This window comes from Siphateles boraxobius, unplaced genomic scaffold, assembly GCF_051911475.1.
Source record: "Siphateles boraxobius isolate OS27281-9 unplaced genomic scaffold, OSU_SipBor_1 61, whole genome shotgun sequence".
NCBI lineage: Eukaryota > Metazoa > Chordata > Actinopteri > Cypriniformes > Leuciscidae > Siphateles > Siphateles boraxobius.
In genome coordinates this window covers 5,742,349-5,770,286 of record NW_027509188.1, presented here as the reverse complement: position 1 = coordinate 5,770,286, position 27,938 = coordinate 5,742,349, and the positions used below count along the sequence as shown (strand labels likewise).

The 27,938-nt window shown below is 43.4% G+C and overlaps 1 pseudogene across 1 annotated transcript; it reads left to right on the top strand.

Annotated features, from left to right (window-relative positions):
• Positions 1–200: 200 nt before the first annotated feature.
• Positions 201–24,660, top strand: LOC143718613 (E3 ubiquitin/ISG15 ligase TRIM25-like; annotated as a pseudogene). The gene is made up of 7 exons (XR_013196457.1): positions 201–583; positions 882–1,107; positions 2,589–2,669; positions 2,755–2,988; positions 5,001–5,157; positions 23,036–23,083; positions 24,420–24,660. The product of XR_013196457.1 is annotated as an E3 ubiquitin/ISG15 ligase TRIM25-like (transcript).
• The last annotated feature ends 3,278 nt before the right edge of the window (positions 24,661–27,938 follow it).

Below are 27,938 nucleotides of genomic sequence, written 5' to 3'. Positions count from 1 at the left end.
TTCTCTCTAACTGATACTCTGAGCGTGTCTGAGAGTGATTAAACAAAATTTGTTATGGAACACACAAGAAACTAAAAACTTAGCAGGAATGAGGCTCTTCTGGACCAGGAATGAGGAATCTGCTTTACAGACAAACCTGTTTTACACGCGTCACAAACAGGAATCACCTAAGTTCAGAGAAACTGAATTTTAGTTGAGCTGTTGTGTGTTTGTGTCTCTATCTTCATGCAGTAAAAATGGCAGAAACCAGAATTTCACAGGAAGAGTTTGTGTGTGCAGTGTGTCTGGATCTCCTGAAGGATCCAGTGACCATTCCCTGTGGATACAGTTACTGTAAGATCTGTATTACAGACTTCTGGGATCAGGAGGATGAGAAGAGAGTCTACAGCTGCTCTCAGTGCAGACAGACCTTCAGTCCAAGACCTGCTTTAGCTAAAAACACCCTTCTGACTGAAGTGGAGGAGAAACTGAAGAAAACTAAACTTTCTGCTGACTGTTATGCTGGAGATGGAGATGTGCAGTGTGACGCCTGTACTGGAAGAAAACACAAAGCCGTCAAGTCCTGTCTGGTGTTTCTGGAGTCTTAAGGCTGATTTATACTTCTGCGTCGGACCTACGCCGGAGCCACTACGCGTTGGTTTTCATTTATACTTCTGCGTCGTTGTCTTCATTGACGCGCAATTACACATGCAGAGAGAACATGTGAAACCTGAGGGAGGGGTTCTAGCAGACCAACCACAGCGCTTGCGTCCGCGTAGAATTGACGCGCTGTTACATTTTTGGAGAGGTGCACGTCAGGGTACGCCGAAGGGTACGCACACTACACACAGCCTACAGTCGTAGCTGCGGCGTAAGTTCGACGCAGAAGTATAAATTGGGCTTTACTGTCAAACTCATTTTGACCTTCATAAGGAATTTCACTCACGTAAGCCACATAAAGTGATCGATACCACTGGTCGACTGCAGGAGAGGATCTGCAAGAAACACGACAAGCTCCTTGAGGTTTTCTGCCGCACTGATCAGAAGTGTATATGTGTGCTGTGTGTGATGGATGAACATAAAAACCACAACACTGTATCAGCTGCAGCACAGAGGACAGAGAAACAGGCATGAACTTAAAGAGGTCCCATAATGATAATTTACAGTTTAATTTCAAGTCTAGCTGGGGCCAGTTGTACTGTTAGAGGGGCCAGTTACATTTAGACCGTATTGTTGTCATATCATTTTCTGCACTGCACTGCAGGCATTAACAGGCAGCATACCATGTTTATAATCATTCAACAATGTATTTGCATTTCTATTTTACATTTGCATTGCATATTCAGTATTAGTCACAGTAACTGTAATTGCATTTCCATTATATTTTTACATTTGCATTACATATTCAGTATCAGTCACATTAACTGTATTCTACGATTTGTGTTTTTTTTTGCAAAAAGATCAGCAAATTCCTCTAGATTTAAGGCCTGTGCCCTCCTTGACTCAATACTTAGAACACCTAAATTGCTTAATCTGTCATCTGACATTGTGGACCTGAGATAGGTTTTCACCACACCAGCTTTAGTGCAGAAGAACTTTGTTCACAAGAAACAGTACTAACAGGGATTGAAATAGCTACCTTGCATAGTTTAAAAAGCTCAAAGAAAACTTCTTTATAAGGTTCAATAAATAATACCAGCTGTTGTGTTCTGCTTTAAGCAGTCCCTCTAGAAAATGTGTGGGTTACATTTGTGTTCCGCGTTGCCATTGTCTAATAACGGATGTAAAAAACGATAGCAAAAACAGTTTTGTAAAAATAATTTCACACTTCACATTTAGGGGGGCCACAAGGGGGTCCAAACTTGTTTTCACAGGGGCACTAACTCAACCAGTCCTCGCCCCCTTATATTCCTTGGGTGGGAATTCATTAATTGAGAAATATTGTGACATGTTTGTTCCCTGCAAAAAACTCAAGACATACAATGGAGGCATTTCAGGGAGTTCAGAAACAGTGACAATGAAATAGAGAGTAACTCCCTTTGGAGTGACCTATAAACTTTTTGAATATTGAAAGTCAATAGGGTCCAAAAGTTTCAATCTTTAAAAAGGACATTAGGGGTAGCATAAGGGGTAAATAAATTAGGGGTACTCTAAGGCTGCATCCAGAATCAAATACTTCTCTACTATATAGTAGGTGAAAATAGTATGTGACAAAAGAAGTATGTCCAAATTCACAGTACTCATAAAAGAGTAAGCAGAAAGTACACGGATGTCCTACTACTTCAGGCGAATTTCTGAAGTATGCATACAATCAACACTTTACTATCCCATTAGGCCACAGGAGAGGATTTGTGGCAGTGAAGCTGGTGGCGACGCTGGTAGGTCACACGATAATTAAAACATGGTGAATGTAGTACGCCCAGATTACATTCATACTACAGACATTCATACTGTGTAGAAGGAAATAAACATATTCAAAATAACTACCTATTCAAGAGAGTATGTGATTTTGGATGCATTCTCTTCTCACCATTTCACAGATATTGGATTCATATCTGTTTACTTGATGATTTCTGTGATGTTTCTCCTGTTATTGGTTTGTCCTTTAGCACCAGCTGAAGGAGATGCAGAGGATCCAGCAGAGAGAGAAAGATCTTCAGCAGCTGATAGAGGCTGTGGCGTCTCATAAGGTGAGTCTGGAGAAGAAGAGAAGTTTGAGACGTCTCAGTCAGGACTCGCTGACGACACTGTGTGATTGTGATGTGTGTGTAACAGCGCTCTGCACAGACAGCAGTGGAGGACAGTGAGAGGATCTTCACTGAGCTCATCCGCTCCCTTGAGAGAAGCCGCTCTGAGGCGACACAGCGGATCAGAGATCAGGAAAAGACTGCAGTGAGTCGAGCTGAAGGACGACTAGAGCGACTGGAGCAGGAGATCAATGATCTGAGGAGGAGAGACGCTGAGCTGGAGCAGCTTTCACACACACAGGATCCCATCCAATTCCTGCAGGTAACAGAGATCTAGAAGACCATGATCATAGTGAACTTGAGCAAGAGACTCACAGAGAAACATTTCATGAGAGCAGAATAAGCTGTTGACTGAAGTGTTGATCTGTGTGTTTGGTTGTTATATCATCAGCCAGACTCTACTTGTAGCCTTTGAACTGCTTTTCCTGATAAAATTTACTCCGCCCTGCCAAATGATCAGGGCTGTTTCTGAATTTCTCAACAGAATGTTCAAAAGGGACCATCAAAATAAAGTTACAGAACTTGTAGTTCTAACATGATATAATGAATATCAAAAGAATGAAGCTGACATTGTCAAGTCAAGTCATCTTTATTTATATAGAGCTTTTGACAATACAGAGTGTTTCAAAGCAGCTTTACAGTGATAACAGGAAAATAATGCAACAAAGTTGTTTCTGCTATACAGCAGCGCTAAAAGAAAATAGCGTCATAGTCCAGCTTAAGTAAGTTCAGCGATGGTTAATTTTTGTTGTAAAAAAGTCATTTAGTTCATCCATATATATATATATATATAGCCGCTCTGGTGTAAGCAGTGGCTGCGTTTACACTTGGCATTAACATGCGACCTGTATCCAGATGTTGTCCACATACACATTGAAAAGACAAGTGCCAACGCGCTTCTGATTGGAATGTTATCCGATCAGTGTGTCCTGGTCCAGAGTTAGTCGAGGATCTCAGTGAAATGTAAATGCAATCCAGCCATCGTGTCTGCATTCACAGGTGTACGTCACACAAAACCCCACCCACTGTCATTATTCTCCCTCTTCTCTCCGGAACTGAGAGCTGTGTGGTTTTGCGATACAGTCGAGTGCGAAGTACATTGAAAATATACTGAAATGTTTGCCTTTGCACCCAAAAGTTGCAACAAAATTCATTTTCTGTATAGAACGCACATTTTTTCTACCACAGATGGCATCAGCTCTGCTTGATCAGATCATGGTGATCGCATGTTAATGCCAAGTGTAAGCGTAGCCAGTGATATCATCGTCCAGCTCAGTTCAGTTCTCATTTCACAAATTCACACTAACATACAATTAGAGGGGGTAAAGTTTAAAGCGTATTTGGCGTGCTGTCCGGGGGGAGGGCTCCGAGCTCGGAGTACTCCCCCCTATGTAAGTAGTTAGGACTAGAAGTGTGGAGAAGGAGCGGTGCTCCTAAACTGTCAATGGATTGATGTGAGACTGCTGAGTCTATATATACACCTCTTATCGTTGATTGCTGAGTGCTATCCACCCGTGTTAATTATCTGAACGTGCCTCCCGAACTTTGTTAATAAAACATCATATAATGGTTTCAATGCAGACAGATCAATAATATAGTTGAATATTAAATTCAAAACCCCATCAGGTGACAGAATGGAGGGAGAAAAAAACCTTGGGAGAAACCAGGTTCAGTTTGGGGGGGGGGGGGGGGGGCGTTGGCCTCTGATCAACGAATGAACAGAGTATGCTTATGATTCAGGCAGCATTATAGGTCATAAGTATTATTGGATCAGAACATTCAGATTATTTATCTAGTTCCATCTGGTTGAAGATAGGAGTAATTACGCCGGTATGGAGACTGGTTTGTTGAGGATCAGTGCCTTGTAGTGTAGATGCCATTCTTCTTATGATGTAACGAGTACATCAGGTATTATTGGAAGTTTTCCCGGTTATGGCTGACCTAGGTTATGCAGCCTCACAATCATTTAACTGATTTGAATGATAGAAATGTATAATGTTCTATGTGTATGCCAGGTTAAAGAGATGTGTTTTTAGTATAGATTTAAACTTCCCAATGTTAGGAAGACTAAATTATATAATGTTTAATTGGGAGCCAATGCAGTGTTGATAGAACTGGGCTAATATGGTCATACTTCCTGGTTTTAGTAAGAAGTGAAAGTGCTGGATTGAGGAGATTTACTAAAGATCAACAAGAGCCGCACAAATCTGATAGTAGTGCAGGTTTTTGGCTAAAAGTGTGGAGGTGATGAGCTTTCATTTCTGTTTTCTGTAGAGTTTCCAGTCTTTCTCAGCTCCTCCTTAATCTACAGTCGTAAATAAAAATCCCTTCAGTTCTCTCTCCTCTTTTGATGGTGTGAGAGAATCTGTCGATCAGCTGAGAGACAAACTGGACGATTTCTGCCAAGAGGAGCTCAAGATCTCTGACAGAGGTAAAGTCCTGGAGATTCTGCTCTCAGAAATGATCTTCCATCATCTCATATCAGGTAGAAGATAATATTAGAAATGTCTTAGGAACGGATGCAGGGATAAATATAGCTGCAAGCAGCCATTACCGGGGCCAAGCGCAAGAAGCGGCAACAGATGCCATCATGGGTGGGACCCAGATAGCAATGAGTCAGCGGACCGCCGGCGGCGCTCCGGAGGCAGTAGAAGCGTCAGAATGGCGATATCGCAAACACGTTTGACGACGGACCACCGGCGCCTTCCTACCGCCTTCGTTCCGCGGCCGGCCCGCTGGCCAACCGCCGTTCCGCCGTCGTTATACCGAGGCCGAACCTTCCGCGGCCCGTCGGAGGCAAACGCTATTTTCGAGCGATCTGTCGCCGCTTATTATATATATATATATAAATATATATCATGCAGTTTTTCAAAAATATGATTGATCAAACCAGACAATTTTCCATTTGATGTTTTAATATCACGGTTCATGAATTCGCTGTTTTCTTCATGTCTCGTGTAATTGTTGTTATGTGTGTGTGAGCGCGTGTGAGTAGGCGTTACCGCTCGTTCCGCTGATCAGCGTACCAGCTGATCTCATTCTCTGCACCAGTTGCTGCAAATCATCTCTCCTATTTATACTCATCACACTCTCCTCTCTTTGTCAGATCGTTGTTTGGTGTTCACAGTGTTTGTTCCTCGCGTGTCCTGTCTGCAGTCCTGGTCCGGTTCGAGTTCCTGTTCAGTGTCTTCTCGGTTTCGTCTCGTCTGGATGTTCACCTGCACTTGGATTCACGACCAGCACTCTTCACCTGCACGCTGACCATCTAGTCCCTGCGCCACCAGCCCACCCGTGTTGCTTGGACTTTGATCTTTTTACCCTCTCAATAAAGAGATTACTTGCATCATTGCTTCCGCTTGTGATTGTGACAGAACGATCTGACCTAGAATGGAAGCAGCAAGTGAAGCCTCATCTTCCTTAGAGGAATTCGTCAAGACCAGCATTGCACGGATGGATTCCCAGGAGAGGCACATGAGTGAGTCGTGAGTCTTTTTACCCTCTCAATAAAGAGATTACTTGCATCATTGCTTCCGCTTGTGATTGTGACAGAACGATCTGACCTAGAATGGAAGCAGCAAGTGAAGCCTCATCTTCCTTAGAGGAATTCGTCAAGACCAGCATTGCACGGATGGATTCCCAGGAGAGGCACATGAGTGAGTCGGGTCGGGCTATTCAAGCTCTTGTGGCGCAGGTGTCCGAGCTCACCCAGCAATTCCAACTTATGCGAGCTCCCACTGCGCCACCCACACCGTCTGCTCCTCCCGTACCACCAGAGAGCGTCTCCCAGTCAGAGCCCCGCCTACCTGTTCCTGAGCCTTACAACGGTGAGCCGAATTTTTACCCTCTCAATAAAGAGATTACTTGCATCATTGCTTCCGCTTGTGATTGTGACAGAACGATCTGACCTAGAATGGAAGCAGCAAGTGAAGCACATCTTCCTTAGAGGAATTCGTCAAGACCAGCATTGCACGGATGGATTCCCAGGAGAGGCACATGAGTGAGTCGGGTCGGGCTATTCAAGCTCTTGTGGCGCAGGTGTCCGAGCTCACCCAGCAATTCCAACTTATGCGAGCTCCCACGGCGCCACCCACACCGTCTGCTCCTCCCGTACCACCAGAGAGCGTCTCCCAGTCAGAGCCCCGCCTACCTGTTCCTGAGCCTTACAACGGTGAGCCGAATTTTTGCAGAGCATTTCTAACACGCTGTTCGATGCACTTTTCTCTACAGCCCAGGACCTTCGCTAATGAACGAAGCAAGGTCGCATTTGTGCTCACGATACTGACTGGGAGGGTAGCTCTATGGGGGACGGCGGTGTGGGACAACCAAGATCCGTGCTGCGCCTCGTTCCAGACACTCGCCGCCGAGATGAAGAAGGTTTTTGACCGTGCGGTCGCAGGAAGAGAAGCGGCTCGGATTCTCGCAGACCTCAAGCAAGGCGAAAGATCTGTATCTGATTACTCCATCGAGTTCCGGACGTTGGCGGCTGAGTGTCAATGGAACGAGGAGGCGCAGTGGGACATGTTCCTGCATGGGCTGGCTGACCGCGTCCAAAGAGAGATTTATGCCCTGGACTTACCAACTACTCTCAATGGACTGATCGAATTGGCACTTCGTGTGGATTCCCGACTTTCTCGAGTCGAACGTAGGAGGTTACCCGCTCGGATGTCTGGAGCAGTGGAGACCCTGCGTACCAGCGGCGGTGACGCGGTCAGCCCCGTCGTCGATCACGAGCCCATGCAGGTCGGGCGAGCTCGGCTTTCCCGGGAGGAGAAGGAAAGGCGGAGGTCCCAAGGCCTTTGCCTTTACTGTGGCACAGCGGGACCCTTCGCGTTCAACTGCCCGGTAAAAGGGCAAGCCCGGCAGTAAATTTGAGGCTACTGTCGGGTGGGATCTCCGCTGAGAAGACCTCATCAACATCTACGCTCCTCCCGGTAAGACTAGGATGGTCAACCCACACTCACGACTGTCGAGCACTACTGGACTCTGGGGCGGAAGGTAACTTCATGGACTACACATTCGCACTCAAGATTCAGGCCCCCCTTCTGCCTCTCACCCGTACCATCGCAGTTCACGCTCTTAACGGTCAAGCACTTCCCACCATTTCATTCACTACTGAACCCATCACACTCAGCGTGTCTGGCAATCACACTGAAACCATCACCTTTTACATTCTGGACTCCCCTCTTGCACCCGTTGTTTTAGGACACCCCTGGCTCATCAAACACAACCCCAAGATAGACTGGCAGCAGAGATCAGTATCTGAGTGGAGCAGTGAATGTCATGAGTCCTGTCTTGTGTCTGCTTGTCCGTTTGTTTCTGTCTCTTCGTTTCAGGAGGAAGCAGTGGATTTATCAAACGTGCCCACGGAGTATCTAGACCTGAAGGAAGTGTTCAGTAAGTCTCGTGCTGCTTCTCTCCCTCCACATCGTCCCTATGACTGTGCTATAGAGTTACTGCCAGGTACGTCTCCGCCTAAGGGCAAGTTATATTCACTTTCTGTTCCAGAAAGAGAGGCCATGGAGAAATACATTTCTGATTCTCTAGCAGCTAAGTTCATCCGTCCCTCCTCTTCTCCAGCGGGGGCGGGGTTCTTTTTTGTGGGGAAGAAGGACGGATCCCTGCGACCTTGTATTGACTACCGGGGGCTGAACAGCATCACGGTAAAGAATACTTATCCTTTGCCGCTGATGTCTTCAGCCTTCGAGAGGTTGCAGGGAGCGTCGATCTTCACGAAATTGGATTTACGTAATGCTTATCATTTGGTTCGCATCAGGAGGGGGGATGAGTGGAAGACTGCTTTTAATACCCCCAGGGGGCACTTTGAATACTTGGTCATGCCTTTCGGCCTGTCCAACTCCCCAGCAGTCTTCCAGGCACTCGTCAACGACGTGCTGCGAGATATGGTCGATCAGTTCATATATGTCTACCTGGATGACATATTGATTTTTTCTTCTTCTCTCCAGGAACACGTGCAGCACGTTCGACGAGTGCTTCAGAGGCTGCTAGAGAATGGGCTTTTTGTCAAGGCGGAGAAATGCGCTTTTCATGCACAGTCTGTTCCCTTCTTAGGATATATTGTGTCATCTGAGGGTATGCGTATGGATCCTGAAAAGGTTAAGGCTGTGGTAGATTGGCCAAGTCCAGATTCCCGTAAGGCCCTATAGCGGTTTCTGGGGTTCGCCAATTTTTACCGGCGGTTCATTCGCAATTTCAGCCAACTAGCCTCGCCTCTGACCGCCTTGACCTCCCCCAGAACTGCGTTCAGGTGGTCAGACGCAGCTGAGGCTGCGTTTGCCAAACTGAAAGGCCGCTTTGTTTCAGCCCCAATCTTGGTTACCCCTGATCCATCACGTCAGTTCGTGGTGGAGGTTGATGCGTCAGAGGTGGGGGTAGGTGCAGTGTTGTCCCAACGTTCCCCTACAGATGACAGAATGCATCCGTGCGCGTTTTTGTCTCACCGTTTGTCTCCTGCCGAACGTAATTATGACATTGGTAATAGAGAGTTGTTGGCAGTCAAGTTAGCGTTGGAGGAATGGCGCCACTGGTTAGAAGGGTCGGGGGTACCTTTTATCGTCTGGACCGACCATAAGAATCTGGAATATATTAGAACCGCTAAAAGACTGAACTCTAGGCAGGCTCGGTGGGCACTTTTTTTTTCGGACGTTTTGACTTTACTCTCTCGTACCGCCCGGGTTCTAAAAACATCAAACCCGATTCTTTATCACGCATTTTTGACCATTCCGATCGCCCGTCTACTCCCGAGTGCATTTTTCCAGAGACCTTAATTATCTCTACACTCACTTGGGAGGTCGAATCGAAGGTCAAGAAGGCCTTACAAGGGGTAACGCCTCCGGTCGGTTGTCCACCGAACCGGTTATTTGTGCCAGAGGGATTACGGTCTGAGGTCATTCAGTGGGGGCATTGTTCCAACGTGGCTTGTCATCCAGGAGTTAGTCGCACTACATCTTTAGTCAAGCAACGATTCTGGTGGCCACGCATGGCTCGCGACGTTCACAGTTTTGTTTTGGCTTGCTCAGTTTGTGCCACTGGTAAGACTTCCAATCGACCCCCAGATGGGCTCCTTCAACCGCTGCCGGTTCCTTCGAGACCCTGGTCCCATATCGCTCTAGATTTTGTCACCGCCCTCCCACCCTCTCAAGGTAACACGGTAGTTTTGACCGTGGTGGACCGGTTCTCGAAGGCGGCCCACTTTATTCCCTTGCCCAAATTACCCTCAGCCAAGGAGACAGCGTTAACAGTCGTTAACCACGTCTTTCGGTTACATGGCCTCCCGATGGACGTGGTTTCGGACAGAGGACCCCAATTTGTGTCCAAATTTTGGCAAGAGTTTTGTAAATTACTGGGTGCGACTGTTAGTCTGTCCTCAGGGTTTCATCCCCAGAGCAATGGCCAAACTGAGAGAGCCAACCAGGATTTGGAGAGAACGTTGCGATGTCTGGTCTCCAAGAATCCTTCCTCATGGAGCCAACAACTGTCAATGGTGGAGTACGCCCACAATTCGTTACCAGTGTCATCTACGGGCCTATCTCCGTTTGAGTGTAGTCTAGGTTACCAGCCACCAATTTTTCCTAGTCTGGAATCCGAAGTCGCGGTTCCCTCCGCTCACGCTTTCGTCCAGAGGTGTCATCGCACTTGGACTAGAGCCCGTGAGACTCTACTCCAAGTGGGAGCGCGCACCAAGGCCAAGGCCGATCACCACCGGTCTAGACCTCCCGTATACGTCGTCGGTTCCAAAGTGTGGCTTTCTACCAAGAACATTCCTCTCCGCTCCGTTTCTAATAAGCTTGCTCCCAAATTCATTGGCCCGTTCACTGTCACCAAAATCATTAATCCGGTGGCAGTCCGCCTCAATCTTCCTCCAGTGTACAGGAGAATTCATCCCGTTTTTCATGTATCCAAAATTAAACCCGTTTTTCACTCTCGCATTAATCCGCCTGCTCCGGTTCCCCCACCGCCGCGACTCGTAGAAGGGGAACCAACATATTTGGTTAATCGTATTCTGGACTCAAGGCGGAGGGGACGCGGAATCCAGTACTTGGTGGACTGGGAAGGTTACGGTCCGGAGGAGAGAAGTTGGGTGCCTGCTAGAGACATCCTGGATCACTCCCTTATTGATGATTACAATCGACAGGTAAGGGAGTCTGGGGACGCCAGGAGGCGTTCCTAGGAGGGGGGGTACTATCACGGTTCATGAATTCGCTGTTTTCTTCATGTCTCGTGTAATTGTTGTTATGTGTGTGTGAGCGCGTGTGAGTGGGCGTTACCGCTCGTTCCGCTGATCAGCGTACCAGCTGATCTCATTCTCTGCACCAGCTGCTGCAAATCATCTCTCCTATTTATACTCATCACACTCTCCTCTCTTTGTCAGATCGTTGTTTGGTGTTCACAGTGTTTGTTCCTCGCGTGTCCTGTCTGCAGTCCTGGTCCGGTTCGAGTTCCTGTTCAGTGTCTTCTCGGTTTCGTCTCGTCTGGATGTTCACCTGCACTTGGATTCACGACCAGCACTCTTCACCTGCACGCTGACCATCTAGTCCCTGCGCCACCAGCCCACCCGTGTTGCTTGGACTTTGATCTTTTTACCCTCTCAATAAAGAGATTACTTGCATCATTGCTTCCGCTTGTGATTGTGACATTTAATTCCACAGTGCAAAGTACAGTAACTGTCATTGAAACATGTCAGATCACTGAAATATAAATAACAGAAAAATAATACACACTAAAGAACATGCACAGTACAGTAACTGGCATTGAAACATGTCAGATCACTGAAATATAATTAACAGAAAAAAAAAATATATATATATATATATATACACTAAAGAACATGCAGGTTTACAATTAAATTTTTGTTACAAAAAACAGCCTTAGCCTACAAGCAAATTATAACACTTACAATAACTGTTAATAATATAAAGAGGTCAGCTCTGGGATGAATATAATTACCAGTAAACATTAGTAATTAGAATATTTGGTACCAAAGAATGTGCAGGATACCAAAAAAATCGACGTATAACATCACATTTACAAGCCATTTCTAACAATAGGATAAGTGCTAATAATTTAGAGTAAAGCTCTGGAGTAAAATAGACCACTATAATGGCATTGCTGACCTGGGATACAAGATTTCACTGTGCTGCAATAAGATCTGTGTCTCTTGTATCTGTGATAAACAACTTGACATATACACATATATATATATATATATATATATATATATATAAAATTAGAAGTAAAACAGTAGTAGAACAGACCATTATAACTGCAATGCTGACCTGTGGCACAATGATTTACAAACTATATTTAAAAATAGAATAAAAGTTAAGCACTGTGATGGAATGAAAAAAGCAAATGTAGTAAGTAGAATACTTGGTACCAGGTAAATGTGCAATATCAAGTATCAGAGGTATTCACGGGGAAGAAAAAAAAGAAAAGAAAAGAAATTTCCAAAGTGAACAGTGTGGATTTGGTGAGTGTAGTCTGACACTTCTGGCTTCTTTAGGCATTTTGATGTTACTGACTGCAGGATAAAGAAAGGGTTCCAGTTGTCAGTGATCCTGGGGTGTCAGTAGTCAGCCTAGTTTTAAGGGGTCAGCTGTGGGTCCCTCTCAGCTGTGCGGCGCCTTTTCCCACCTTCACGGTCAGATGCTCCTTTCAGGTAACGCGTAACGTTAGCCTGGATCGCCTCATCAGTGGCATCCTGGGTTGCCGGGTTCTTCCGGATGGCTCCTGTAGAAAACACAGATCTGTCATACCATTTGAATGGCATAATACCATACACATCTACTTAAATATATGTGAAAAAAAAAATCCAACTTACTTTGAACAATGGTCTTCAGGAATATGTCTCTAAAACATGCTTTATCCCCTACTCCAGTCCAGGTTGTACTGATGGAAAGGTGATTAGAGAAGATACTCTGAAGCATTCGCCAGACGGTTGTCTTTAGGTCTTTAAGCTGAAAATCCAAATAAAAGTGTTACAAATTACGTTTCTCTGAAGCTTAGTATATAAAATAAATTAAATATAAATATAAAATGTGACAGGCTGTGGATTCAGACTGTAGAATATGCAGTGTACAATCTTAATTTTACTTTTTAGATTACCCTATGGAGTTATAAACGAAATCAGCACACTTACAAATCGTTCCTGGAGCTCTTTATCCTGCCTCAAACTGTTGTCAAGCAATGCCAAATCTTCCTGGGTGTCTAGGGGGAGTAACAGATCCCCTGGCAGGGATAACTCTCCAACAGACACATTGGCACTGAAATGTTGCAGCAAAGTGTCCATTTTGTTGTCCATGCTACGCACAACATCACCAAACTCTCCAAGACGTCGCAGCATTAAGGTCTGATCTGCACCTACAGGGGTTCCCAGAATAAAATAATATAGTCAGTCCTGGTCCCTCAACTACTAAACTATGACATTTATATCTAGGTCTACTGCATGTGTAGGTGGCCCCAGTGGGAATTAAACCAACAACCACAGGTGTTGTTTGCAAGTTCTACCTGATTGCCCAGTGCGAGCAAACGTTTTCAACATATTCCCAACTTGCTTCACCTGCTCTTGAAGTGAGCCGCTGTCATCCGAAGCTACAAAATGAAAGGCATATGGTAATTTTGGACCTACATCACATACTCTCTTAAAGTTTACTTTTTTGTGCATGTTCTCACCTGCTCATGCATTGCTTTCCCTCAGGGCTTGGTTCTCCTCCCTCAGAGCTTGGTTCTCCTCCCTAAGGGCTTGGTTCTCCTCCATCACAGCTTGTTTTTCATTTTGGAGTCTCTGGAAATCTATATAAAAAAAACAACAAATAAAAATACCTAAAGGCACTATTTTCAATACTGTTAAAACACTGGACACTAAGACATAGGCCTGGAATATACCTTCATAGCTGAAAACTTATAACGGGCAATAACGGAGCGATGACTTTCTCCTATTGATAATCATTGACATGTAAAAATATGTTTAAAGTCATTGCATACATTTAATAATTGGACTTAAAATGTACCACTTAGTTTATCGCAACAAATTACATACTTCCAGCGTTTTCACTCATATGCTGCCAGGGTAAATTTGCTGCTGGGGGTGTAAAGCTTAGTACTTGACGAGCTAGTGGAGCAAACATAACAGCTTTAATTTCACTGCAGGGTATTGCATATTCATTAATGAAACTATAATTGAACTGTGCAAAGCTAATGGAATGTACAACACACCTCGACACCTTTCATCCAGAACCTGCTGCGGCGAGAAACCAGTCCAAGACAAAAAAAACTTCACAAATAACATCACTTACTTGTACTGAAACTCTTGGCTCTGAGAAGTGGAGACTGGATTTCTGGGGAGAAACCTGGTTCTGAGAAAGAGGAAGCAGAAATTTGAAAATCTAACAAAGGGTATAGTTAAGTTGGAGGATCACAAATCAAGCAATTTTACATACCAGCTCTGAAGTCTACAGATGGCTCAACATTTTCCTGGTTTTCTGGAATCGATGCAACTTCTGGAGCATCGGGCAGCACTGAAACCTTGTTACCGGGAACAATGTTTTCAAAGCTCAAAATAGGTTGTCCAAATGACAGCACTGCTGGTGCATCTGGAAGACTAGACTCCTCTTCATCAGAAGAGGCCTGGGGTCTGTACTTGGAATTTGATATTCTCTTTCTCATTCCCTTGTAGGGTCTGGACCAATCAGACACACACTAATTATTCATATTCACTATATTTAATGAATATAAAGGTCTATGAAACTCTCCCCCAAAACTAACCTCACAAATGAAGTTACTTTGTCAGCCGGGTGTCCGGTTACAGAACACTTTAAGACTGATAACAGACTTTACGACCTCAAAGGAATGTGGCCACATGCGCCACATGCTTAAGAGAGAGAGACCATCTTTAATTAAATAAACTTTGCGGTGTTACTCTGATCTATGAAGGAACATGCCTCACAGAAACTGTGATGATTTACTGTCTCGTGTACTATTAGGTATAACAACATGGTATGTTTGATTGGGGTGTATGTGGTTGAACAACCACCCAACGGTCAATATAACCTCACCTGTATCATGCTTCCTAGCAAATTAATCCTCATTTAATGACACACACTTTGATGTACATCACCTTCTCTTAGAATGCAATGTGAATTTGTTATGTCTATTTGAGCTTGAATGAACAGTCTAAGCATGCTGGGGACAAAGACCATAAATCAACTAAGAGCCGCTTCCCCTCTCGGACATGTCACCTTACTCATAGGTCCATTCAAACCTTAGGGGTTGGTTCTTTTCTCAGGGTATATCAGAGGCAGGCAACAGTGACCGCCCTCTCTTAGTTTTTTCATCCAGCCGCAACACTGTTCTGGTGAGACTGGGGAGCCCCCTCCCCCTCCACGGGGGCCCCAGGGCCCAGCAGGCCTCGATTCCAACCAGATCCGGCCTCATGGAAAAGAGAGAAGACTCTCTCACAAAGAACCAAGGACAATCTCAGGAGTTTTGGAACAAAGACTCCAACCAACAACGACTCCAATCACCCATCCTTTTGACTTCCTCACTTCCAATCATGCGTTCCTGGAGAAAGAGAACGCTCAACCAACTTCCACTTGACGCTGCCGGAACCATCAACGACTTCAATTTTCAACAACTTCAAGAATTGTTCCCATTATAAATGCAAGTATTCAATTCAATGAAATGTGAAAATGAAATTCTGATGGTTCTTCTCATAGACCCTCTTCCGGTTTCCAATTTCATCCTATCACTAACCTATTTATGTATTCATGTGTGTATGTTGTTTAGTTTATTTATATTCATATAAATATCTATATTTAGTTAATAAAACTTGTACATAATATGTATTTGGTTCTGTTTTGTTTGCAATACAAGTCACTTTACGATCACGGTTTTTGCTACTGGCTCAAAGTACTGTACAGGCGAAGAAATAATTATTCTTCGGTGGCCATGGAAGATACCCTTTATTAGAATAAATTAATAATCAAAAGAGTTCGTTGGAAGAACTGATTAATTGATTGTAATATTAATTCAGCCACATCAAGTTAATCCAATTAACTGACCCAAATATTTATAATTAATAATAACAAGATATTATTGATTATTAATATTTCCAAAAAGCTGAGTTCCCTACACCCTTCTTGTCATCGTCCGTCGTTTCAACGCTGGAACCTGTTTGGAAGTGCACCAAATATCTCATCGCCTCTTGCCAAGATTCTAGAGCAAGGAATAATGAATGAAAGAGTCAGTTATCTACCATAAACAAAGAAAATACACAGATGAAATGCAGGAAAATCAAATGCACAAGTCAGACCCATTTACCTGCTCCCTTCATAAACTTAAAATGATGTTTCTCACAGGTGCTGTGTGGAGGCGTGCAGCGGATGGCTAAATTGTTGCCTTTGTCTTTTTTGCGGAGGTTAAATGGGGGCCAATAGCACATGCCCTCGCTGAGCGACACTTGTGGAACCACTGCAAATGGCAGATCCTCCTCGTCAATAAACTGAACAATGGCAAACAGCATCTAAAATAGAAGAAAAATGTGCATAAAGTATACATTGATCACTTTCCAGGCAAAAGCAATACAATTTAAATTCTCACCCCTTCAAAAAAACAGTCATTTTTACAAGTGGATCAACGGCAAACCAGCCTTTCCATCCAGGCAAGGAAGAAGATAATATTTCTTCTGCACATTTGGTATATGCGTAAAGCGGAGTGTGTCTGATAGGCCAGATAAATCAAAAATGCCTAGCTTTGAAGATTCCACAGGGTAAGTAAAGAAATCGACCATGTTCCGGAACCTCTTGTAGATGACCAAAGTGTTGTCCATTTCATCAACGACGACATTCTGTATAACAACAATGTCCTTATTTTTCAACAGGACACAGTTGTCTCCCTCTGAACATTTCACAACAAAGTCTTGAAAGTAACACTCCTCATACTGCTTTTTCACAGAAAGACCGTTGAGGAGTGGCCCATGGTTGTGCTCTCTCAAGGACCTTGTTTTGGAGATGTTTGTTCTTCTGTGCTGACTTCTCGCGGACAATCGGCGAACAACCTGCTGCAGTGGTTGTGTAGGCTTGCGCAACAGTTTCTTCAGATACCCAAGGAAGTTTTCAAATGGGAAGCATGAGATGTTATCAAGGACACCATACTTTTTGGCATCTTGACTGAGGTGCACCAATCCATGCATGTTATATGTCACATGTTCTTTTCCATAAATCTTGCTGCAGTGATCAACAAAGAGAACCAATATTCCGTGTGCATAGTCTGTAAGGTCAGCACACAGGGACACATTCAGTAGGATGGTGATGCCAACTGAAAGCAGCATGAAGTTGTTGTACACTTGAGTTGGTACAAGGCCTTTTAAGCTGACTGGTCCAGTGTACAAGAGGAATTGCCTGAATTCTGTAGCTTTCCAACGCTCAACATCTTCCATGGATCGTTGCTTCCTGTTGAACTCGCACGCAACATGGGGTGTGAAGGTCAGGAGTACTCTGGAGAGCTCTTTTACCATGCTGGGCGAAATTCTTGTCAGTCGCCGTTCCTTTAGCCAAAGATGCAACAACTTTCTTGTCACTCCAAGGCATACCAGATGCATATAATCCAGTGGGAACTGGGTGACCAAACCAACAGACAACAATGCCAATGGCGTTTCTCCACACTGATGACTGTCATCAGAAAGTTTGTCAGGGACTGCATGGTCTAATCTTAGAGTAGCATCTGTTTGAGGAAAGGTCAAACTGTTCTCGTAGTGGACCCCCTTTTGAACACACTTGTCACACCCATAATATCCACTGTGACCTTTCACATTTCTAACAAGTGCACGAGCAGGGGCGTCACAGATGAATGTTGATATTTTGAAAGGAAGTGCTCTCCTTTCAAACAGAACTCCTTCCGTTTCAAGTCGCTGTGCCTCTTCTACAAAAGGATTCAAAAAGTGAAGGCTGCTTGGCTTCTTTTTCCCATAATAGAGACCAATGACAAATGGAAGTTTGTTTTGCTGGACATTACCCACGTATTGCTCAATTAAACCAAGAACTGGCCAGAACTGGGCATTTGAGCTTTTGAAAAGTGGAAGTCCATCAACATTAACTTGCATTGAAACTGACGTTAACTTCTGCAATTGAGGAGACACTAAAAACTGTGATAGTATTCCACTTTCAATTCCAGAGTGATGGTATACACCACCTGAGAATTCTGTTGTTTTAACACAAGTCACTGTTTTCAGAAGGGTTTTTGGGTCTTTAGGAAGGGTTGGATGATCCTTGGACAAAATGGTTAAAAGCTTACCAATTGCCACATGGGGGATCATGTTGTCAATAGCCCACCCTGCCAATTGTGTCCTTAGGCAATCCTCCTCCTCTTCACTATCTTCTGTGCTTGAGGAAAACATTTCACCAGCTTCATATACCTTATCAACAGTTATTTCCTGTGCTTCAGAGGTTACAGTTTGTCCATGGCTTGTAGCCATTCTATGTTGATGTTCATTAACAGGAGGATTTACTTGGTCAAAGTCAGGAATAGCAGCAAGTAGAGCATTGTTTGACGCTGCAATTTCCTGTTTGTCCCTCTCAACTCCTTTCAATATTCTTCTCCTTTTGGCCCAGTAACTAGACATTGTGACTAACAATGCATTTACCTTTAAAGCCAAAACGATTGTCCAACAGTGGGTCTCTTGGGTGAAGATAACCAGTTAGGCTCCGGTCAAGGTATCTGCAAGAAAATGTAAACAAAACCACATTGTTAACATTAGGAATATACAGTAGCTATGCTGTAGGGGAAAAAACTGATCAGCCAAATGTAGAACAGTGAAATTGTTAAAAATAAAATTTACTCATTCAGTTTAGTGATTCAAGTGAACACAGCATTGTCCTCAAACATAAAAAGCACAGCAGTTCAGATATTTATAACTCATCATAATCCCCTTAAATCCTAGAAGTAAAGTAGCAACACAGCACGTGCTAGCTAACACTTGCTAGCCACTGTAGCTACATTGTGAACTGAACTAGCAGCATACTTTGTTTAAATTATTTTGTTTGTCCTATCAACCTATATACATCATTCTGCTTTGTTAGAAAACACCAAAAGTTATACTCAGTCTTTCTAGATGTAAAGCTTTGGCTACCTACTGTAGCTAGTTACCTTTCTACATGTAACATAACTAGCAACATTGCTTAACCTCAGAGTGTAACTGTAACAAAGGCAAAACAGCGTGTGTTACATTTATTCATTTACATTTACATTTATTCATTTAGCTGACGCTTTTATCCAAAGCGACTTACAATTGCTATATATTTCAGAGGTCGCACGCCTCTGGAGCAACTAGGGGTTAAGTGTCTTGCTTAGGGACACATTGGTGTCTCACAGTGGATTCGAACCCGGGTCTCTCACACCAAAGGCATGTGTCTTATCCACTGCGCCATCACCACCACCTTAGCTAACACTTGCTAGCCACTCTAGCTACTGGACTAGCAGCTACTTGTTCAGACAAACAAAATCATTTAAACAACCTATACACAACGTTAACGTTAGTCTTTCTAGATGTAAAGCTTTGGCTACCTACTGTAGTAGCTAGATACATTTCAACATGTAGAACATGCTTGAACTCAGTGTAAAAAAGGCGAAACAGCATGTGTTAGCTAACACTGTGAACTAGACTAGCAGCATGCGTGTCGGAACAAACAATTGAAAACAACCTACCGTATATACATCATTCTATTTAGTTAGAAAATAACACAAGTTATACTGATCAGTCTTTCTTGTCATAGAATTCGCTACCTACTGCTGGATCCACATTACCTAATGGGCAGCAGCATAATTGTCCATTCAAGTAACGTAACTTAACTGTTAGTTCAGAAACTGGTTACGTAACTTAATTCGACTGACCAAAACTAACTTAAAACACAAACTGTAACTTACTCACACACGTATAAGATACGCATACATACATATGCATCTTAGAAGAAAAGAAAAACTCAACGCCTGGAAGAAACTAAGTAGCTATTTCAGAAAGTTAATAGTAACATGGCGGCAACTTTGTAAACAAGGCTAACTTACTTTAGTCTTACTTTAGCTTGACTAGTAAGGCAAGAAAAAAGATGACTACAGATTTTACAAAGATAAACTAAAAACAATGTAAACATAATATTGCGTTACACAAAAAGGAAACATGTACTTACTTAAACGATGGTAGTCGACAGTAACTCGCGATTGAGCGGCGACCTGATGCGTGCTCTACATTTACATTTTACATTTACATTTATTCATTTAGCTGACGCTTTTATCCAAAGCGACTTACAATTGCTATATATGTCAGAGGGCGCACGCCTCTGGAGCAACTAGGGGTTAAGTGTCTTGCTCAGGGACACATTGGTGTCTCACATTGGATTCGAACCCGGGTCTCTCACACCAAAGGCATGTGTCTTATCCACTTGTTTGTGGAGAGGCCAGCCGCAGTAGCTCCAGTGCGTCATCGAGCCATCGTTTGAGCCCCGCCCAAAAAAATCCTTAACACAGCAATGGTGAAAACCTATACAACAGTCTACTCCACAATTCAGTACTTCACAATTCACAGTCTTTGTAATGTGTTTTAGCAATACATTTCTAACATTTATAATGCGTTTATATTTTTTTGCATTGCTTTTACAGGGAATTTAACACTTTCTGAACCATTTGTACAGGTCATAATTGCAAATTAATCCACCTGTAAAAGGTCAAATACATAAAAAACTCGAGGTTGGGAAAAAATGAAAGACATAAACGAAATTTCCTGGAATGGCAGAGAGACAAAATATTTATAAATATTTCACAAATCTGCCAGCGCAGCTGTGAAACCAGAGGAGATTTTAGCTTTTTGTTTGAGTTTATCCTTCCGGTCAAAACAGAGATTTTATGATAGATATTACCATGGTTGCAAATTAATAAAAAAATATAAAGTATGCATACCCAATATTTTGGCCATGTTGCAGATTTCTTTCACTGCTAAAAAAACAACAACTAATATTTGATATAATTCACATATAGGCTATTATGATTTTATAATTGCTTCAAATATGAAAAGTAGTAAAAATGCTGTCAGTTCCACTTCCATTCTAACTCCCAACATGCCAAACATAGCCATGGCTGGTCGATTTTAGAGTAGAAATTCTTGTATTTAAAAGCGGCTTGCCGCCAGCCGGCCGCAGTCCATTAGACGGAGGCAACCGCTAAAGAAAATGAAGCAGTCGGCCCGCCGGCTATTTCCCGGCGGCATCTCGCAAGAAATGGGAGTGACGTATTCGGCGGCAAACGTTTCATCCCCGCCAGCGGAACGCACCTATAGCCGACAGCTTAGGGCCGGCGGCAAAAAGAAGCCGTGCGGATATTTTTTGCTATCTGGGGAGTGGCAGACCAACTGCAGCAAGGAGCAATTAAAGACATTTTAAGAGAATTTTGGCAAAATGGCTGAAAAATCATATATACAGTAACTTATAAGATGATTTAATGGTTTATCACTTTCGACAAATAGGTGGCGCAGTTACGAAATCGATGTGATGTGGTCAGAGTGAGGTGACAAAGACACATACAAAGTTTGGTGTCAAAATGTGAAGGCATTGCAGAGATAAAAAGATAAATAGTCATTTTGCCAGCATGACTCAAATTTGTTGCTGCGGTATACGAAAACATTTTCGTCTATCGTCACGAAATCCATAACTTTTAGTCGGCATGGTCTGGAGATGATATGATTCGATTTTGGTGAAATCGGATGAATGGTCTAGGAGTAGTTAGAAAAAGAAGGTTTTGAAAGTAAATTAAGATGGCGGACAGGAAATTCGTCCAAATATGCAATCTTGGCATCTATGTTCTCGGCATGACCCAAGGAATCTAGTAAGACCAGTTTCATTACAATAGGCATATTTTTTCAAATGTTATTAGCATTTTTGGAAATTTAATTTTAACTTTTGACCAACAGGTGGCGCTATCTCGAAATCTTTTGAGTACCTTCAGGGGATGGTGCTGGTGGCAAATTCTGAGTTTCACAATGTTACAGCAATGCATTTGTTAAGTATAGCATTTTACATCACAAAACTGTATTGAAGTCAATGGGAATTTCATGTTTTGTTCTATTATAGCGCCACCAAGAGGCAAAATACCAAAAAAAATTCCATGTGTCTTCGGAATGAGCCCATACATGTGTGTGCCAAATTTGGTGAAAATATCTCAATTCGCTTCGGAGTTATAGACATTTATGTGAAAAAACGCGTCAAAAATGACTGACACGTGACTTTGATTTAATTTTACTACCCCTTACTATCAATATTTGGGCATAAGGGCATTTGCATTTCGTTAATAAGCTATGGTTCCAAACTTCTGACGGTGGTTTCGTCTCGATTGGACTAACGGTTTCGAAGATATCGGGAAATGTTTTTTAAGTGCTAAATCACAACGCTACACAAACCGTAAGGCAAAACCTAGCATGTTTGGTATCTGTGGACTTGGCAAGGATTCAGGAACTTAAGGAGATTACTCCCATGAAAATCAGTCAACCACAGCCAGAGTTATACGCATTTGAAAAATATTTTTTTTTCGTGCGTTTATCGAAAACGGTTTGACGAATCAACTTGAATTCCATAACTTTTGTTCCCACTGCCTGAAGATGATCTGGTGCGATTTTGGTGAAAATTGAACAAACCGTCTAGGACGAGTTCGAAAAAGTAGGTTTTTTGAACACTTCAAAATGGCGGCCATATTTTTATGACGGAAAATGACGTCATAGGGTGCAATCGAATCATCATGAGCTCAGGAATCAAGGAAGAATTTTGTTGATAGGCCTTACGGTTCAAAAGTTATACTGTTCATAATAAAAGTTACATTTTGGACAGGTGGTAGCGCTAGAGGCAATTAGTTAGAGACACCAAAATTGGTGCATTTAATGTTGGGACTGTCCTCTATCAGAATGTCATACCAAAACAACTTTCCCACAAACGGTTCTATGGGCTGCCATAGACGCCCAGTCGGAAGAAGTAGAAACAGAAGAATAATAAGAACCGGAACAGATACAATAGGTGCCTCCGCACCTTCGGTGCTTGGCCCCTAATAAGAACCGGAACAGATACAATAGGTGCCTCCGCACCTTCGGTGCTTGGCCCCTAATAAGAACCGGAACAGATACAATAGGTGCCTCCGCACCTTCGGTGCTTGGCCCCTAATAAGAACCGGAACAGATACAATAGGTGCCTCCGCACCTTCGGTGCTTGGCGCCTAATTTCTCTTGACACAATAATCACACCCTTCATTTCTGTTGATTTCCACAGCCACTTTCACCAACATTGTTTCCAGAACCAGGAACGACTTCCTAAAAAGTAAGTGACTGAGAAAACAAGCAGAAAAACTCAGAAACTAAGTTTTTATGTTCTTCTTGTAGAAGGTGAAGGAAAACACTGTTTACTGTAGGTGATTTGGTGTCCAGTCTAGACAGTGTGCGACCTGCCAGTTTACAACAATGTGTGTGTTTCTTTTAGCTTTCTGTAGCGCAGCTGCCGAACTTCTAGTGAAAACAACTTCCGCATTTACCGTTCAGATACAATATAATTTTTCAATATGTTTTTTTCTTGTTTTTGTTTTCTATTGGAAAAATTTAAATGAATTCTTCTTGTTTGCTGATTAGCAGGAAATGTTAAAATCTACGTAATTTCAGTGCCAAATGTCTAAAACATATTACACTTGCTTTTTTGATCCAATATATCAAAATATATATTGTAAATGAAAATATATTATACACACCACTGATCAAAAGTTTGGGGTTGGTAAGATTGGTACATTCCTTAGGTGTTATTTGATATTTGCCTAGGGGTAATTGGGGGTATAACATTAAAAGAAGAGTCTGTGTATCTCAAAATGAGGGTAGGGCAATAAAAAAAGATATTGGCAAAACTCAAACACTCAAAAAAAATTGTACAGTGTCAAAGGTGAAAAGAAACCAACACAAAGGAATAAATAACCATATAATAAAAGAAAATGAAAATGTAATCAAAAATTTATCAAAAGAGAAAGTAGAAAAGAAAATTCTTCAGCATAAATACGCCCTCACTAAACTAGTCACGGATGCAGCACCCTCAACAACACCAGACCCTTCAGCTCCACCCACTCGATTAGTTTAACCTGAGTATTTATCCAGCGCACCTGCACCCTCTCCAACTCATCAATACCCACAGTACTTAAGCAGATACCTTTCACTTCTCAATTGGCTTTATGCACAGCTTCACTACTTCCTGAACTTCAGCCAGCCCTTTGTTTCCTGTCTGTCATTATTGGACAAACTGATTAATTCAGGTGTGCCTGGCCTCAGTAACAATAATCAGGCACACCTGGACTAATCAGTTTGTCCAATAATGACAGACAGGAAACAAAGGACTGGCTGAAGTTCAGGAAGTAGTGAAGCTGTGCATAAAGCCTATTGTCTGGTCTTGTTGTTACCAACCACACAACTTGCATGGCTCCTTACTCGTACGATGATCCCTTCTCTTCATCATCCTTCGTCTTCCTCGTCTCCAGATCATCATCACTGTCACAGCAATTTAAATCTACCAAACAATCTATATTATGAACACTTACCTGCTTATCTCTTGCTCTCTGCTACCTGTGAATAAACTACAGTTACCACATTTACCTGTGTTGTCTCCTTCTGTATGCTGACAGAAGACCAGACCTGCAAAATGCAACAAGGGGCAGAAACAAGCGAAGATTGTCAACCAGACCCATTTGTGGAACTGGTTTATGCCATTTACCAATCATTATCATCCACCACCGTTGTGACTTCTTTTGCCTCAGCGAGTCCTATGGCCTTACTAGTGACCTTCTCTGGTGAGGAGGAGGATTGCAGCAGGTTTCTTCTCCAATTTCTTTATACTTCGAAATAGAACCTCAACTGTTTCCCACTGTTTAAAATCGCCTATATTATTTTGCTACTCTCCGGACGTGCATTGCAGTGGGCACGGTCGATTTGGGATGCCAACAGACCAGCGACCAGTTCACTAACCTTCACCAACCATTTTAAGGAGGTATTCAGTTCTACTGCTACATCATTATCTTGGCATGATGAATTAATCCGTATAAGTTAAGGAAGAGCCTCTGTAAGTGTTTATGTCCTTAGGTTTTGCACGTTGGTGGCCGTTAATGGCTGGAATGAGACTGCTTAGTTTACAACCTACCGGAGAGGTTTGAATACAGAGACCAGCCGGCAAATGGCCATCTATGATGATACGATGGGACTTGAAACCTTCATCCAAAAATTGATTCGCCTCTCCCATTGTCTCACTCTATGTATCCTGGATCTGCCTGCTGCGCATCCTCCTCCTGCCACACATTCTCCTCCTGCCACACCATCTAAGGTCCTTCCAGGATCAGAACTGATACAGATTGATTAACTCCATCTTTCCCGTACAGACTGTCAACGTAGGATACAGAACCAATTGTGCCTCTACTGTGGATCAGATGGACACCTGATTCCCAAGTGTCCGATCCATGCACCACTACCAGCGGTGAGTACTATTCAACTTCCTCCATTAGTTGCATCTCTCACTTGGACGACTGTCTGTGGCTGCTTCAAATATTGCACCCCCACCGTGATGCTCTGGATTTGCTGCCTGCATCAAGAAAAAAAATCTCCTTGCTGGAATGTTCCACTACAGATAACATCTTGGGACGCCTGAGGATGTACCCACACTCCCCTCAAATAGACTGGAACACAGGAGAGATTACTCAATGGAGTGAGTATTGAATTGACAATGCTGTTTAGCCATCAAGAAACCTTCTAATCCATTGTCCATCCCAGAGCAGAAGGCCATGGAGGAATACAGGAAGCACTCAAGCAAAAGTTAATTCGTACTTCAACTTCCCCAGCCGCTTCCAGCTTCTTTTTAACTACCACACACTGAATGCCCAAACCCTTCAAATTCCGCTATCCTCTTCCTCTGGTCCCAGACTCCCTGGAACTGTTGCGGGGAGCTCACATTTCCACCACGCTGGACCTGCAGAGCGTCTACAATCTCGTTTGGATGTGTGAGGGTGAGGAGTGGAAGACTGCCTTCATAACACCTGCGGGCCACTATGGATATCTTGTCATGCCGTATGGCCTGTCCAACTCACCCTCCGTATTTCAGGCGTTCATGAACGAGGTGTTCCGAAAGTTCCTCCATCGCTTTGTCATCATCTATATCAACGATATACTCATCTACTTTCGGAACCTGGAGAACATCGCCACCACATGACGCAGGTCCTCCGGAAGCTGAGAGAACACCACCTCTACCTCAAACTGGAGAAATGTGAGTTTCATTGTGACACCATTGACTTCCTTGGGTACATAATCACCTAGCACGGTGTACAGATGGACCAGAGGAAGGAGGATACCATCTGAAGTTGACGCTTCAACGCTTCCTTAGGTTTGCCAACTTCTACCGCCGTTTCATCTCAAACTACAGTTCAATCAGCTCTCCTCTTACCTCTCTTCTGAAGAACCGGGCCAAGTCCCTGTCCTGGAACCCCTTGCCTCAAAAGCCTTCCAACAACTCCAAGAAGCCTTCTGTTCTGCTCCAACCCTGTTCCACCCCCATCCAGCCTTACCCTTCATTGTGGAGGTGGGGTGGACGCCTCTACAACCAGGGTTATCACAACGGCAGTAGAGGAGTGTAGAGACACTGGCTTGAGAGGGCTAATCATCAGTTAATCAGTAAAAACCGACCATCGCAATCTAGAATAATTCCAAGAGGCCAAGAGATTAAACCCCTGTCAAGCACATTGGACGTTGTTCTTCACCCGATTCAATTTCATCACCACTTACCACTCAGGAAACAAGAACCTCAGAGCTGACACTCTCTCTCGCCTACATCACCGCAAGCCAGACTTATCAACACTTGAACCAATACTCCCTCCAGCCATCATTTTGAGTCCTATCCAATGGTCTTTGAATGAAATTGCTGAAGCCTCACAATTAGAACACGCTCTGCAGAGAGGTCCTGAGGGACAAGTCTTCGTTCCATTGGCTCTATGTCAGTCCCTCATGGACTCAGTCCATACATCTCTGGGCTTTGAACATCCAGGCAGCCAGCGAACCCTCTTGCTTCTACGAAACAAGTACTGGTGGCCAGAAATAACCCAGGATGTCTACCAATTTGTCAAGGCCTGATCAGTCTGTGCCATTCCACAAACTCCCCGTGATCCTGACGGAAAAATGGTTCCATTCCCAACCATCCTTGGTCCCACATCAACATCGCTACCTGCCTCTGATTCCTACACTTGCATCCTGGTTATCGTCGATAGATTCTCAAAAGCCTGCAAATTGATCCCCCTGAAAGGGTTACCCACAGAATTACGAAAAACAGAATCCTTACTTCAACATGTTTAGTCTCTCATTCAGATACCATCCCCAAACCATCCCCAAACCAACTGAACAAAAGATCCAGTCCTGTCTCGAATGCAGCACCCTCATCAACACCAGAGCCTTCAGCTCCACCCACTTGAAAGAAACTTCTCGAAAGAAGCTTCATCTGAGTATTAATCCAGCGCATCTGCACCCCCAGAGCTTCAGCAGTCACCTTTCACTTCCCAATCGTCTGGTCTTGTTGTTACCAACCATACAATTTACCTGGTTCCTTACTGTACTACTTACCTGCTACGATCCCTTCTCTTCATTATCCGTCGTCTTCCTCATCATAACTGTCACAGCACCTGCAAGAAACACACAGACTGTTATCACTCCAAGTTAAGTCTAGCAAACGATCTATATGCTGAAAAGCTCACCTGCTTATCTCATTTGCTCTCTGCTACCTGTGAATAAACTACCGTTACCGGTGTTGTCTCCTTATGTCCGCTGACAAAACTATGCTGACTAACCAGATAAACAAAACATACAGGGGGTGGCACTCTCTCCTAAACCAACATACAACAGGGCGTCCTTCGTGGTGCACAATGTATGTCATTTGGCTTCCTTTCCTGCTCCCTTCTTCCCACCCTCACATGCAACGTGATGACTTGAGAAGACAGAACATTACAAATGTTACTATATATTTTAACAGCACAATGCTAACAAAGAACATTAGCAAGGAAGGAAGAATTTTCCATGGTGAGGAATGACAGGCTGTGAATCTAATGAAATCTGAAACACACAAAACAGCCTAACCCACACACCTCCATATAATGTGAAAGAAGTTTCTTCTGCTC